Source organism: Lytechinus pictus, chromosome 5, assembly GCF_037042905.1.
Source record: "Lytechinus pictus isolate F3 Inbred chromosome 5, Lp3.0, whole genome shotgun sequence".
Classification (NCBI taxonomy): Eukaryota; Metazoa; Echinodermata; class Echinoidea; order Temnopleuroida; family Toxopneustidae; genus Lytechinus; species Lytechinus pictus.
Window position 1 is genome coordinate 42,728,756 of NC_087249.1, and position 13,139 is coordinate 42,741,894.

Sequence of the window (13,139 nt, forward strand, 5' to 3'; positions counted from 1 at the left end):
CCAAACAGGGTAGCAGCAATGTCTTTTGGTCTGACTCAGCCGGGGTTTGAACACCCGCCCTCCCAGTAGTGAGACGGACACTCTACCAACTGAGCCAACAGCCCAACACACCGGTTATCAAATGAAGATTAATCCGATAGTGACTAATAATAAAGCGTGAATATTAATGAACATGAACATGCATATAAGGGAGATCATCTTACATTCAACACATGACATGGCTTCCAGCAGATTTTTTTTTTTTTTTTCTGAAAATGGGTGCAATAACCGTTATCTCCCGGTGGGGGGGGGAGTCAAATATATTGCTGTACACACGCGTGACCAAAAAACATACCCTAAACATGTTGGCTAGTCTTAAAAAAAAAAGCTTTGGGGAAAAAACATACCCTAAACACGTTTGACCCCACGATTGACCATTGACCAGTCTTTCAAAACCACCCTTTTTCTTGAAAATCAGTGTTTTTGATACACTTAAAGGAGACTTAAAATAGGTCCAGCTAATTATGTTGGCCATGGATATGCAAAAAAAAAAAAAATCTGGGTGGGGGTGCAAGGTGCATAAAATATTTCGAATAAACTCAAATGCAAGAGAGCGCAGCAAACCGATTTTGTCATGGGGCGCCTTTGTATCTTTCTTTTGTAAAATTGAAGGATTTTGTGCACTGTTGGTGAATTTTGCAAACATTTTCGGTATAAACATGTAAGTTTTCATTTTTTTGGGGGGGGGCAGGGCTTCTACCCCCTGCTGCATACGGCCATGGAAGAGTAGGAAAAAGGTTTCAAATCAGGAGCATGATCAGCAAAGTGAATTAATCGTGCATACCAAGGACAGGCAGAAAACTTTATATATATCGGTACTCTTTGACTTCATAGTCACATATCCAATTTACATAGAAAAGCTGTCATCTGCATCGTTTTCTGCTTTATTTGATCTTTTTATTCTCTAAATATATTCCGGATTCTTCATTTTATTATGATATAATAGCTTATAAATGGAAAAGAGACAAACAATCTCCCAGTGACCATTTCCTAAAGGTGTAGAATTAATCCCTAGATAATCCTCTTTATATAATCCACTCACATAAGCTGCGTTCAGGAAGCGTTTGAAAGCTGGAATTATTAACATGAATTGAATCGAGTGTGCCCATTTGAAACATTTTTGCTATCGTGTTACCACTTTTCGAAAAATTTCAAGATGAATTTTCTAATTTTCTGTAGCATCTGCTAAGTTGTCATTAGAATTTGTTATGCACAGTCACCCAGTATTTAGCTTACATATTTATTCAAATTAAAAATGTAAATTTTGGTAAAGTGCATTTAACTATTTTGAATCATTAAGAGATCACATCATGAATAATTATGTTCTAAGACAGAAATGACATATATGATATGGATATAAAGAAATGTATTGAGAATTTCACATTTTCACACAGAATCAACGGCTGAAAAAATAAACTGCCTATACACCTTTATAAACATTAGAATGTTAGATGATACTCATTTATAATTCACTATGGACCCTTTACAACAGGCTTTAAATTGAGTATACATGGAGGGCAAAGTTGGGATTGAGACTGTTATCCTAGGGGACGAGAGGTGAGGAAAACCCCAGATTTAGACTGTTGTCCGGGGGTATCTACATTTTTATTTCAAATTGGAGTTAAAGAACATTTTATGCAAGCATCATTTAGAAAAGTCTGTTTAGAATATTGGCTTCCCAGAGATTGAGATTAGTCATTTACATGATAATGTCCTATTACAAGAAAATCTACAAACTAATTGGAAACCAACAGCCAGTGGCTATCAAATGAACGTTCAATTTTTTTTTCCTAAATGCCCTCTTAAACAATGAAATCTTTCTGATTGACAATGTCTCTCAAGACATTGAAAGAGTTAATATTGAGTAACTGTTTCGCTCTTAATTACAGCTCCTAGCACCTGTGCTGGCAAGAAAGTCCATTCCGACACGTCTAACAATATCAGCTGGTAAGTGGCCTACACCCACACAAAGGGCCCAATTCTGATCCTATTGTCCTGCCTAAAAGGATGAAAAAAGAAGCCCATTTGTTACTCTAGATAGTGCTCCTGGGCTTTTCAGCCATTAAACCTGATCATGCTGAACAAACTTTGAAAATAGCGGCTCAATAGGCTCTTAGGGGGTGGGTTTGAAAGGGGGAAATTATGCCTTATTGTAATGGTTTTTTTTTTCTTCAGGGGCCCTATTTTATGCCATGATGATAGGAAATATCTGTCATTTGAAAATCTTTAGGGTATCAGAAGTCTTGCTCTCATAAAGTGTTTTCGATGAATGAAGAACGAATCGGCACTCAATAATATGTCTCTCATTTGTTTGTGATGACATTAATGTTCCCGACATTTTAAATGAATACCCCCAATCTCAATCTGCCAGCTAAATGAAAATGATATGCTGTGTGATAACAGCAGGGGCTGCGGAATGGTTTTAAAAGTGGGGGGGGGGCTGACCATGCTAAAAATCACAATCAGATGGTAATTTTCATGTTTTTGTACACGCAAGCCTTGAAATAAGCGGGCGCTGAGCGCAAATTCGCGCTCATAGAGCCATCAATTGCGCCCATTAAGCCCCAAAATCATCAAAATTTTGACGACCGGGCGCAAATATTTTCCAGGTAATTGCGCCTGCCGTGAGTGAGCAGTGAAGCCATATCATACATGTAATTTAAATATCTGTAAAGCCAAAATCAAGTAACTTTCAATTTACGATAAACACAGTTTAAAATTGCCAAGTGCGTCTTTTTTTCTGTACCATGACTACGTCCGTCGTTTTTTTTTCTGTAATACATGTGCGCGCGTGCTTCCGGTAGCGGTTTTTCCATACTTCACCATGTGCAATTTCTAATGCACACATTTCCAGTTGGGATATCACAATTCTGCGATATAGTAATTCAAATTGCACAGGAGATAAATCCCTGTTCACAGCACATACGATGTGCGAGTCTTTTATCCTCACAGTCGCCGACTTTGCTTGTCAAAACGGAGCCTTAATAATCCAAAATCACTTAGCATATAGTTGTGAATTGTAGCTTTTTAATTTCTTTCTTGGAGAGGGGTAAATATCAGACAATAAATCATCAAACAAGGCTCCATCTAAAAACAAAAAAAGAGGACGCCGTGTACTTGAGTGTGGCCAGCTAGCCAGTTTGAGCTCATGTTCTCTGCCAGAGCTCTGGGTGAGAATTTTATCAGTAATGGCCTAAGTGATGGTGATTTTCCGTTTCAGATACAGTTTAGATTTCATGTTAATTTTTGAAAACTGTCAAAAAACTTTATGATTTCTTCATTGTGATGAATATTTAAGTTATTAATGAATACATTTTCACCGAATTTAGATTCTCCCAGAATGAAAGGCATTTTCTGTGGAGATCTGCGTTTTCAAATAACTTGTGAAAAACTTAAGGTACATGAACCTACAATACATGTACATAGCCTGTGGCTATGTGCTGGAATTTGAATAGACTGAGTTAGATATTGATTTCATTTCTTTAACATAATTTATATGCAATCCAAGTGCACCTCACAGTCACAATCACACACAAACACTCACCCACACCCGTGATTCTAACCATGAAAAAAAACCTTAAATTTTTTTTTTTTTTTTCTAAATTTATTATTATTTGATCTGAATTCTCTCTTTCTCCATCTCTCTCTCTGTTTTTATATTTTTATTTTATTCATTTATTTAGATTTTTTTTTTTTGGGGGGGGTTCATTGATCGTGGTTCATTAAAGATGAAAAATAAATAAGCCCATGTGTGTGTGGTTGTAAAGGGGATGTGTAGTGAGGGTGTCAAAACACACTTAAACATTTAAATCTGATTTCTTAAATGTCTGAATAAGCCTAATACTTAGGATATGCTATTCATGTTCTAATTAAAAAAATGCAGGAGCTGCGCCTACTATAAACAAATTTGCGGTGTGGTTCACCGTTATATATATATTTTTTTAATTGCCCCCGGTTCCAGAAAATTGCCACCGGCTCACAGGTGCTTATTTCAAGGCTTGTGTACACGATTTTGGAAAAAAGAGGGGGGGGGGGCTAAAGCCCCAGCCCCCGCCCTTCCCCTGTTTCCGTGGCCCCTGAACAGTGCATCTTAATGGAATAGGCTTACCAGAAACAAATTTATTGTTAAAGGAGAATGAAACTCTTGGAGCAAGTTAGCTTTTGTGAAAGCAGAAAAATCAAAGTATAAGATCAACAAAAGTTTGAGTAAAATAGGACTAGCAATAGAAGAGTTATGAGCATTTGAATGTCGAGATCACTAATGCTATGGAGATCCTCCCATTGGCAATGCGACCAAGATCTATGATGTCACATATGAACAACTCTCCCCTTTTGGACACTGAAAACATACCCCAAAACATCTCTTTTGCCTCATTCTAATCATATGACAAACGATTCATCAATGATATAATGTTGTGAAACCTCTGTACTTGTCCTCTCATAAAGAGAACACCTCACCTTGTGATAGACTCTATAAAAGTGAGAATATAAGTGAAATAAGTACTAAAGTAATGAGGGAGTTGTACGTGTGTGACATCACAGATCTTGGTCGTATTGCCAATGGGAGGATCTACATGGCATTAGTGATCTCAATATTCAAATGCTCATAACTTTCTCATTATTCATTCAATCTTCCTCAAACTTTCAACAATATGTTTCTTTGGTTTTTCTCTTTGATATGGATTCAGCTGGTTTCAAGGGTTTCATTCTCCTTTAATATCTTAGTAAAAGGTAAGATCAAGAAAGTGTTTTCAATGGTCATGGTTTCTTCCAGGAATGGGCTGACAAGTAATTGTGATATTCTAAATGGAAAATCATTGTTAATATCTCTAGTATACCTTTAGTGTTTTACTGTGGAGATCTATGTAGAATGTGCTTACTGGTACCAGTGATATTCCAAGATATTCTCATATGAAATTTATGTTAAAATAGGAATAAGGATACACATCTAAAAGGCGTTTTCACTACAAAACAGGATAAAGGGCCCATCTCTTAACTTAGAGCGTGGAAGTAAAAAGGATGTATTTGGAGCAAGAGAGTGCAACATTGCCCCCGGATCAAGGCCTGTTTGAGCAGATTAGATGGATATCAAGCTAACTAAAGTTTCAAAATACAGACAAGATACTTTACATTAGGCGGTGCTGCACCAGCCCGAGTTTGCTCAATCTCGAGATTCAAGAAACCCTATCTCCACCATAGCAAGAAGAGCGATTCTTGCTCGAGCGAAGCATCGATGCATTATGGTCTGACGCCATGAATAAACAATCCCGAGTGCGTCTGCACCTGCGAATTAGCGGGATAATTCGAAATAATCCCAAGTTGACCTGGGATTGCAATCTCGAGATTAATCCTATGAACTAGCGCGATAATTGAGTCTCCATTACAAATAATCTCGAGATTGTTCAGATCGGGATAATTTGCCGGATCAGAAATAGCGCGCTAATTTGACACTCGGGCTGGTGCAGACGGCCCTATTCAGTACAAGGTGGAAGGATAGAAAATGAATCAGAATGAATTCATTCATTCATTCATCACTTTGAATTACAGATTGAATGAATTATGAAACTGATGCATAAATGGATAGACCTACCCAATAAATGAGTGAATGATTGGATCAGTGAACGAATAGATGAATGAATGAAGGAATTAATAAATGTACATGTATGAATGGATGGATGGATGGAATGGTTGCATAGATGAATGAATGGATGAATATCTGGATGAATATGCGAATGAATGAATGAATGAACGAACAAATGACTGATTGAATGAAAAAATGAATGGATGAATGAGTGAATGAGTGAGTGAATGAATGGATGGATGAATGTATGAATGGATGAATGAGTGAATGAGTGAGTGAATGAATGGATGGATGAATGTATGAATGGATGAATGAGTGAATGAGTGAGTGAATGAATGGATGGATGAATGTATGAATGGATGAATGAGTGAATGAGTGAGTGAATGAATGGATGGATGAATGTATGAATGGATGAATGAGTGAATGAGTGAGTGAATGAATGGATGGATGAATGTATGAATGAATGAATGAGTGAATGAACGAATGGGTGAAGAAGGGGACCAACTGAATAGAGAGGTTTGGCAAGGAGTGAGAAAAGCCGATGAGCAAACGTGCTTACCTGGGTGGGTAAATAATGCGATTCTTGAGAAGGTTCACCACAGGAAGTGGAAGACCCAGAGAGTTGACAAACATCGAATCCATTGGAATGAGGGCTATTGATCCATCCAATTGTGTAGGTAGAGGCCTGGTCATGGGGATACACACTTCATACTCGAAGGGAAAATGTCTGAAGAAGAAAGCCAGACCTAACCAATGAGAGGTATCGTATTCGTGGGCGAGGACAACACACTTTCTTCCTAAAGTAAAGGACAGTAGAAGAGACTGAAGTGAAGAAACCATGTTCTGGCTTTTTTTTTCTTCAAAACAACAAATGTTAAAAAGAAAAGAAGAATGCAGGATGTAACAAAAGTGCCTTAAAAAAAAACACTTGAAATCCAGTAGACCTATGCATTCCAAATTACAAAAAATTCAAGAAATGTTTAATATTTTATGTAATTATCTCACACTGATTTTCAATACTATATAGTGAAATGTGAATGTCAGAAGAATAATTTTATGATATCTGATAAATTGGGTCTATCACACACATGGCCATGGGAGGGGAGATCTACAACCACTTTATTTTAATCGCTCGATCGCCATCAGCGCAGCTACAGCTGAGCGTAAGAACATGCCAGCCAATCCGCTGGCGCGTCCGTATGCTCAGCTGTAGCTGATGGCGATCGAAGAAGAAGCTGGCTGATCCCGATCTATTTGTCATCAAATTTCACTATTTTCAAGCATATTTTTCGAAAGGTGGTAAGCTGATTGTATTTGATATAAATTCATCTTTATTATTTCTTCCTTTTCCCCCGTCAAAAAAACAAAATATAGCCTCGGTCTCGATCGGTCATTTTGTTTTGAATTTTGAAAGGAGAGGTATCGCGACAGAACTTTTCATTTTTTTTGAGGTTCCAGTCTGTGCCTCGATGTTGACCACGATTTGTGTGTCACGATAGACCTTCATCCATACAATCGCAGTAAGTGCATAATTTCTGTTTCCACACTTTATTAAGATTACTATTTAGACCCCAATCTACCCCAGTGTCTCCCTCGTTTTGCACGGTCGACTCCTGGGCTCCGGCCCGCGAAACGGGCCGGAGCTCCCTGGGTTAAGTCTAGCCTAAAAAGTTGGTTAACTAGTATTTAACATTAGACCCATCCATCTTTCAAAATCAAGTTTATTGTAGTTTATATTTTCAGATCTAAACGTTTCTACAAGCAGACCTAATTGTGGTCCTACAGTGTACCATTCGAATGGAACCCCACCTGTTTCTACCTCGAGATTTAACCACGCTCAATACAGAATGACAACCAGTCATGAAGAAACGTTGGTCAATAACTTTGTCCCACACATACATATTGATGTTAGCATTTGTTAATTTAGCATGACAAATATTGGATTAATCATAATTCATAGGATAGGGTCTAACATGAATGATTTATCAATTCCTAGCAATATCATTGAACTGGAAACACGTCGAATTACTTCAAAGAAAAATACATTTAGATCTAGAGGTCTTACCAGAACTGTTTTCCCAAATCCCAAGCTTCCAAGCCTTTCTCTCAGCGCCATCATCAATGCGTCTTCCCAGCAGGGCCGTAGCTAGAGGGGGGGTATGGGGGGGTGTGACACCCCCCCAACATTCATGGCAGTCGGCAAAATCATGTACCAGTTGGCAAAATTGAGGATAGGGGAGAAAAAGAAAGAGGGAAAGAAAGGAAGAGAAAAAAAGAAAGGAGAGAGGGGGAGAGAGAGAGAGAAAGAAAGAAAGAAAGAAAGAAAGAAAGAAAGAAAGAAAGAAAGAAAGAAAGAAAGAAAGAAAGAAAGAAAGAAAGAAAGAAAGAAAGAAAGAAAGAAAGAAAGAAAGAAAGAAAGAAAGAAAGAAAGAAAGAAAGAAAGAAAGAAAGAAAGAAAGAAAGAAAGAAAGAAAGAAAGAAAGAAAGAAAGAAAGAAAGAAAGAAAGAAAGAAAGAAAGAAAGAAAGAAAGAAAGAAAGAAAGAAAGAAAGAAAGAAAGAAAGAAAGAAAGAAAGAAAGAAAGAAAGAAAGAAAGAAAGAAAGAAAGAAAGAAAGAAAGAAAGAAAGAAAGAAAGAAAGAAAGAAAGAAAGAAAGAAAGAAAGAAAGAAAGAAAGAAAGAAAGAAAGAAAGAAAGAAAGAAAGAAAGAAAGAAAGAAAGGGGAAAAAAAATAGAGGTATCAACTTCGAAGAAGGTTACGACTTATGGAGTAAAGACAACCAGTTGGCAAATCCAAGTCCATGTAGCCAGGCTTAGAGCCCTACTAGTCAGCATAATAAAAGGACAAAACAGATGGAGCTATAATAACGCACGAAGTAAGCCCCCGGTCCTCCCCCAATATAAACAAGCTTGTGAGTTTGCAAATTATACCACAATTATTGACGATTTAACAAATACATTAGATTTGTAAAATTAGAAGCAAGACAAAGTGATGTACAAGTACTGCCCCGTTTCAGAACTGAAAAGAACAGAACACAAGACTTAAAAAACTAGTGACTCTGCAGTTGGCAAATTCATGAAGACAAGTGTACAACTTGTAGACTTGTCTACAAGTTTGCAGTTGGCAAAAAAAACACAAGTTATTATTGTTTTATGTTATTATGTAGTGATATATGCATTTTCATGACTATATACTTAAAGTGATTGCCCCCTTTTAAGGCCTTAATATATAAAACATTTCCAGTCTGTGTTTACGTTTGCACTGGTGTGGACCGATATAGGTACCGGGCTGGTGTTAAATCAACACCGGCGTTTTTTTTTTTGCAGTGCATGAATTCCCGCTAGACAGTCCTTAAAAATGTCCCTTTTCTGATCTAATTATAACAAATTTTCAGCTCGCGCTTCGCGCTCGCATCACTTGATTAGTGAAATAGTAAATTCCTACAAACAAGCCATAGAATGCCCCTCTTCAGGTCTGAATTTCAAAAATTGTCAGCTTGCGCTTCTCGCCCGCAATATTTCATTATTAAAATACGTATCATGTTCATGATTACAATGACCACAACAAGTGCTGTGCTTAGGTGTAATTATAACAAAATCAGCAAGCGCTTGGCGCTTGCATTAGATGACTATGATGAGATACGTACGCACTTCATGAATTCCAAAAGATAGTCCTTAAAATGTCCCTTTTTAGGGTCAAGTTATACAAAAAAATTTCCGCTCGCGCTTCGCGCTCGCATTGTTTGTTTTGTGAGACAGGTACATATCATGATTAAAAACTTTGCTTATAATGTCCCTTTTTAGGACTGAATATCAAACATTTTCAGCTCGCGCTTCGCGCTCGCATTATTTGATCACTAAGATACATATCCGTTTAATTGCACAGCCCTTAAAATGTCTCTGTTAGGTCAGTATACCTGGCAATTGAGCGCGCTTCGCGCGCCCAATTAATGACACAACATTTTTGCTGGTCCCCCAAATGCCGCGACACACGGTACGCAACTGTTAGCAGTAGCACTCTTGAAATTTTAGTTGAGACATCTTGCACAGAAGGTCAATTAAAAATTAACAAATCTTTGATTTTGATATTATTAATGCATAGGGTATATCATTATACTGCAAGTTAGCAACTACGGCACAGTAGCCTTTCTATTTTGCTCCAAAATGTTTATTTTTACAGTGCAAATATCTTTGTATATCTTTGTATAATTTACCATAAAGTGTTCACCAAATGCCACTAATTTAATTCTAAAAATTCAAATCTTTTGGCATGTGATTATTGTAGGGGGGCACATCCCCCATCAGAGTCCCCCTGTGCTCACGTTGGCGCTGTCACGCCAAATTTAGTTGGCAAATTTAGCTGGTACACCCCCCCAACAAAATGCTTCTGGCTACGGCCCTGCTTCCCAGGCCGCGCCGGCCGCCACGCACGGCCAGCGCAACAGAACGAGCATAATTTGCATAGATGCTCGTATGGCATGGTGTTGCGGATGCATAATGGAGATAAACAGAGGATGGAGATGCGAACAGTTTAATACATCTCCACGATCGAACAGAGCTAGAAGTTATCTCCGTGGACCACTAGCGTACCTACGGGGGGGGGGGCAGGGGGTGCACTCTGCCCCCCTGACGAGCCACAACCCAACGAAAACCTTTATTTTTTTTATTTAAGACCTTTTTTTTTTTTTTTTTTTTTTTTTTTTCTTGTCAAAATTTTTGGCGGCCGATTTTGCCCCCCCTGTGGAAAATCCTAGGTACGCCACTGCCGTGGACAGATGAGATGGACGATTGTCTCAATGTACTTTGTAGTTTACCCCAAGTTTTACTTTTGAGGACCGCACTGGTGACTTGCCAAATAAAATCAATCAATCAATCAATTAATCAAAGCTTGATTATCTTTTATTCAATGGCGCACGGCAATGCAATGCAAAATGGCAGAGCAAAAAAAAAGGAGAAAGAAGATAATAAAAAGAAGGGAGAAGAAAGAAGAAGAGGGAAATAAGAGGAAGACGAGTGAATAAATAATGGGAAGACAAAAGAAAAGAATCTTTCATGTTACTATATAAAATTTTCGCTCGCGCTTCGCGCTCGGATTGTCTTTTCGATGAGAATCATATCTTGCTCAAAAGGGTGATATGGAGTCGCCATGTATGTTGCTGCATATATGTTCTTTATTTAAAATGTGTTTGAAATTATCCAGTATCAGATCAGAACTTTTATCAATAATTTTCTGCTCGCGCTTCACGCTCGCATTATAAATGATACCCAATTTACCATATCCTATTCATGATTTACAAAATATGAATAGAGTGTCCCGTTTTTAGGTCTAAAATCTCAAATTTCTTTCGCTCGCATTAATTGTTTAGTTACATACCTATCCCATTTCACATTACGAAAAGTGTTTAGAATTACCATTTTTTTAGGGTGGAATGTCAAAAATGTTTAGCTTGCGCATCGCCCATAATTGTATTATGTACCTTCTTCGTGTGTAACTATAATTAAACAGTCCTTAACAGGTCCCTTTTCGATCATGCCAGAACATTTATTAAAAAATTCTGCTTGCGCTTGGTGTTCGCAGTAATTATCTAGTTACATACGCATTTTGTTCAGGATCACAAACATTGCCCAGAATGTTAAATTTTCAGGACAAAATACATGAAAGTTTAAGAAAAATTAGCTCACACGTCGCGCTCGCACTTTTTATATAGGGCTTATGAGATTAATCTCATATTTTTGTTGCTTAAAGCTATCGGGGAAATATATAATTTTGGGCCCACCCCCTAATTGGCGAAAGTCGGATTGGCCCTTGTGACACGCACAGAAAAAAAATGTTGCCCCCCTGAAAAAGCAAGGACCCCTCAGTGCCCCCAGGAAAAAAATCCTAGCTACGCCACTGCATTGACGCCCCCCCCCCCCCGCCAAGTTACACGACAAAGAAAAAAAGGAGAAAAGGATAGAAAAGTAAAAGTAAAGATAAATGGTGAAATATGAGAATTTCTCTGAATATTAGTATAGGCCTATGTCAAAATCCGCCAGTGATATTTTTTTATGAAGGTCTATAGCGAGATGACCAATTTTGAGAAGTATATTGGGGATCTGGATATGAATTCATGAGACAAATAAGAGTCCACGTCCAGTGATTTTTCACCGACAATCTTATTCCGAGCCAATCAGATGCAAGGATTTCAGTAGCTTACCATAAAATAGTCAGTGAAATCCACTTTTTTTCATGAAGTGCTCTCCTGGAACTGAAGACTACAAGTACAACCTGTCAAGATGATGCCAACGCAACAGGAAGCGACTCTGTTGACCTTTCCCACAAACGTGACCCTTTCAAGTTCACATGACTTTGAGAATGGATTGAAAAGTTTGAACAAGCGCATGCCCACTAGTACAGTGATGTATAGGCCTATACGAAAACAAAAAACATCTCGTCATCCCCGGTCTCTTTCTCTCTCTCTCTCTCCATCTCTCTTTTTATCTCTTCCTTTATTTTAAATTTTCTGTACCTTTAACTGAAAAATGAGGCGCCACTTAATTTTCATCTTATTTCAGTAATTTTTCTTTAAAAAAAAGTTTACTCTTTTGCCATGATAGGCCCATACAATCGTGGCGGAATCGTGGCCGATTGCAGAGAGATCGAGGGGGCCGGTGGTTATACTCCCATATCAATTCAAGAGCTATTGACAAGAGATTTTGCTTCTTTTAGGGTCCAGATATTTTACTCTTTGGGTATCAGACTTAGATAATGTCTGTACAGTATATGATGGGAGTTGATGTGCCCCTTTAAGAGAAGCGGTACCTTTGAAGGGACTCACAATGACGTCGGTGTCGACTTTCCTCATACCTGGCGGACACGTGCGTGAGGAGGGCTTTCCCCACGATCACAGGTGTACAATTTCCTCCCGTATTACCCCAAATAGTCTTTGGAGCCAGATGCTTCATGTGAAACAAAATATTAAAGGTCAAGTCCACCCCGGGAAAATGCTGACTAGCATAGTGCTGGAAGTGCTGAAAATTTCATCAAAATCGGATGTAAAATAAGAAAGTTATGACATTTTAAAGTTTCGCTTATTTTTTCACAAAACAGTGATATGCACAACTATATAGGTGACTCAGTCGATGATGTCCATCACTCACTATTTCTTTTTTTTTAATTATTTGAATCATACAATATTTCATTTTTTATAGATTTGAAAATAAGGACCAACTTGACTGAACCATATAGTATTAAAATATGCTAATTCCACATGTTCAGGGAGGTATTAATCGTTGTATCACTTGACAATGAGGAGAAAATTAGAATATTTCATATTTCATATAATAAAATACAAAAGAAATAGTGAGTGGATGACGTCATCAGTCTCCTCATTGCATACCAGCCAGGATGTGCATAGAACTGTTTTGTGAAATTAAGCGAAACTTAAAAATGTCATAACTTTCTTATTTACATCCGATTTTGATGAAATTTTCAGTGTTATGCTTGTTGGATTTTTCTCTTTTTATTCAAACCAACTTTTG

The 13,139-nt window shown here is 37.8% G+C and overlaps 1 long non-coding RNA gene across 1 annotated transcript; it reads right to left on the reverse strand.

Moving 5' to 3' along the window:
- Positions 1-248: 248 nt before the first annotated feature.
- LOC135154143 (uncharacterized) lies at positions 249-7,765 on the reverse strand. Its single transcript, XR_010293560.1, has 3 exons — positions 7,686-7,765; positions 6,180-6,417; positions 249-2,038 (listed from the first exon to the last, which is right to left on the reverse strand). It is a non-coding gene; the product is annotated as an uncharacterized LOC135154143 (long non-coding RNA).
- Between the last annotated feature and the right edge of the window lie 5,374 nt (positions 7,766-13,139).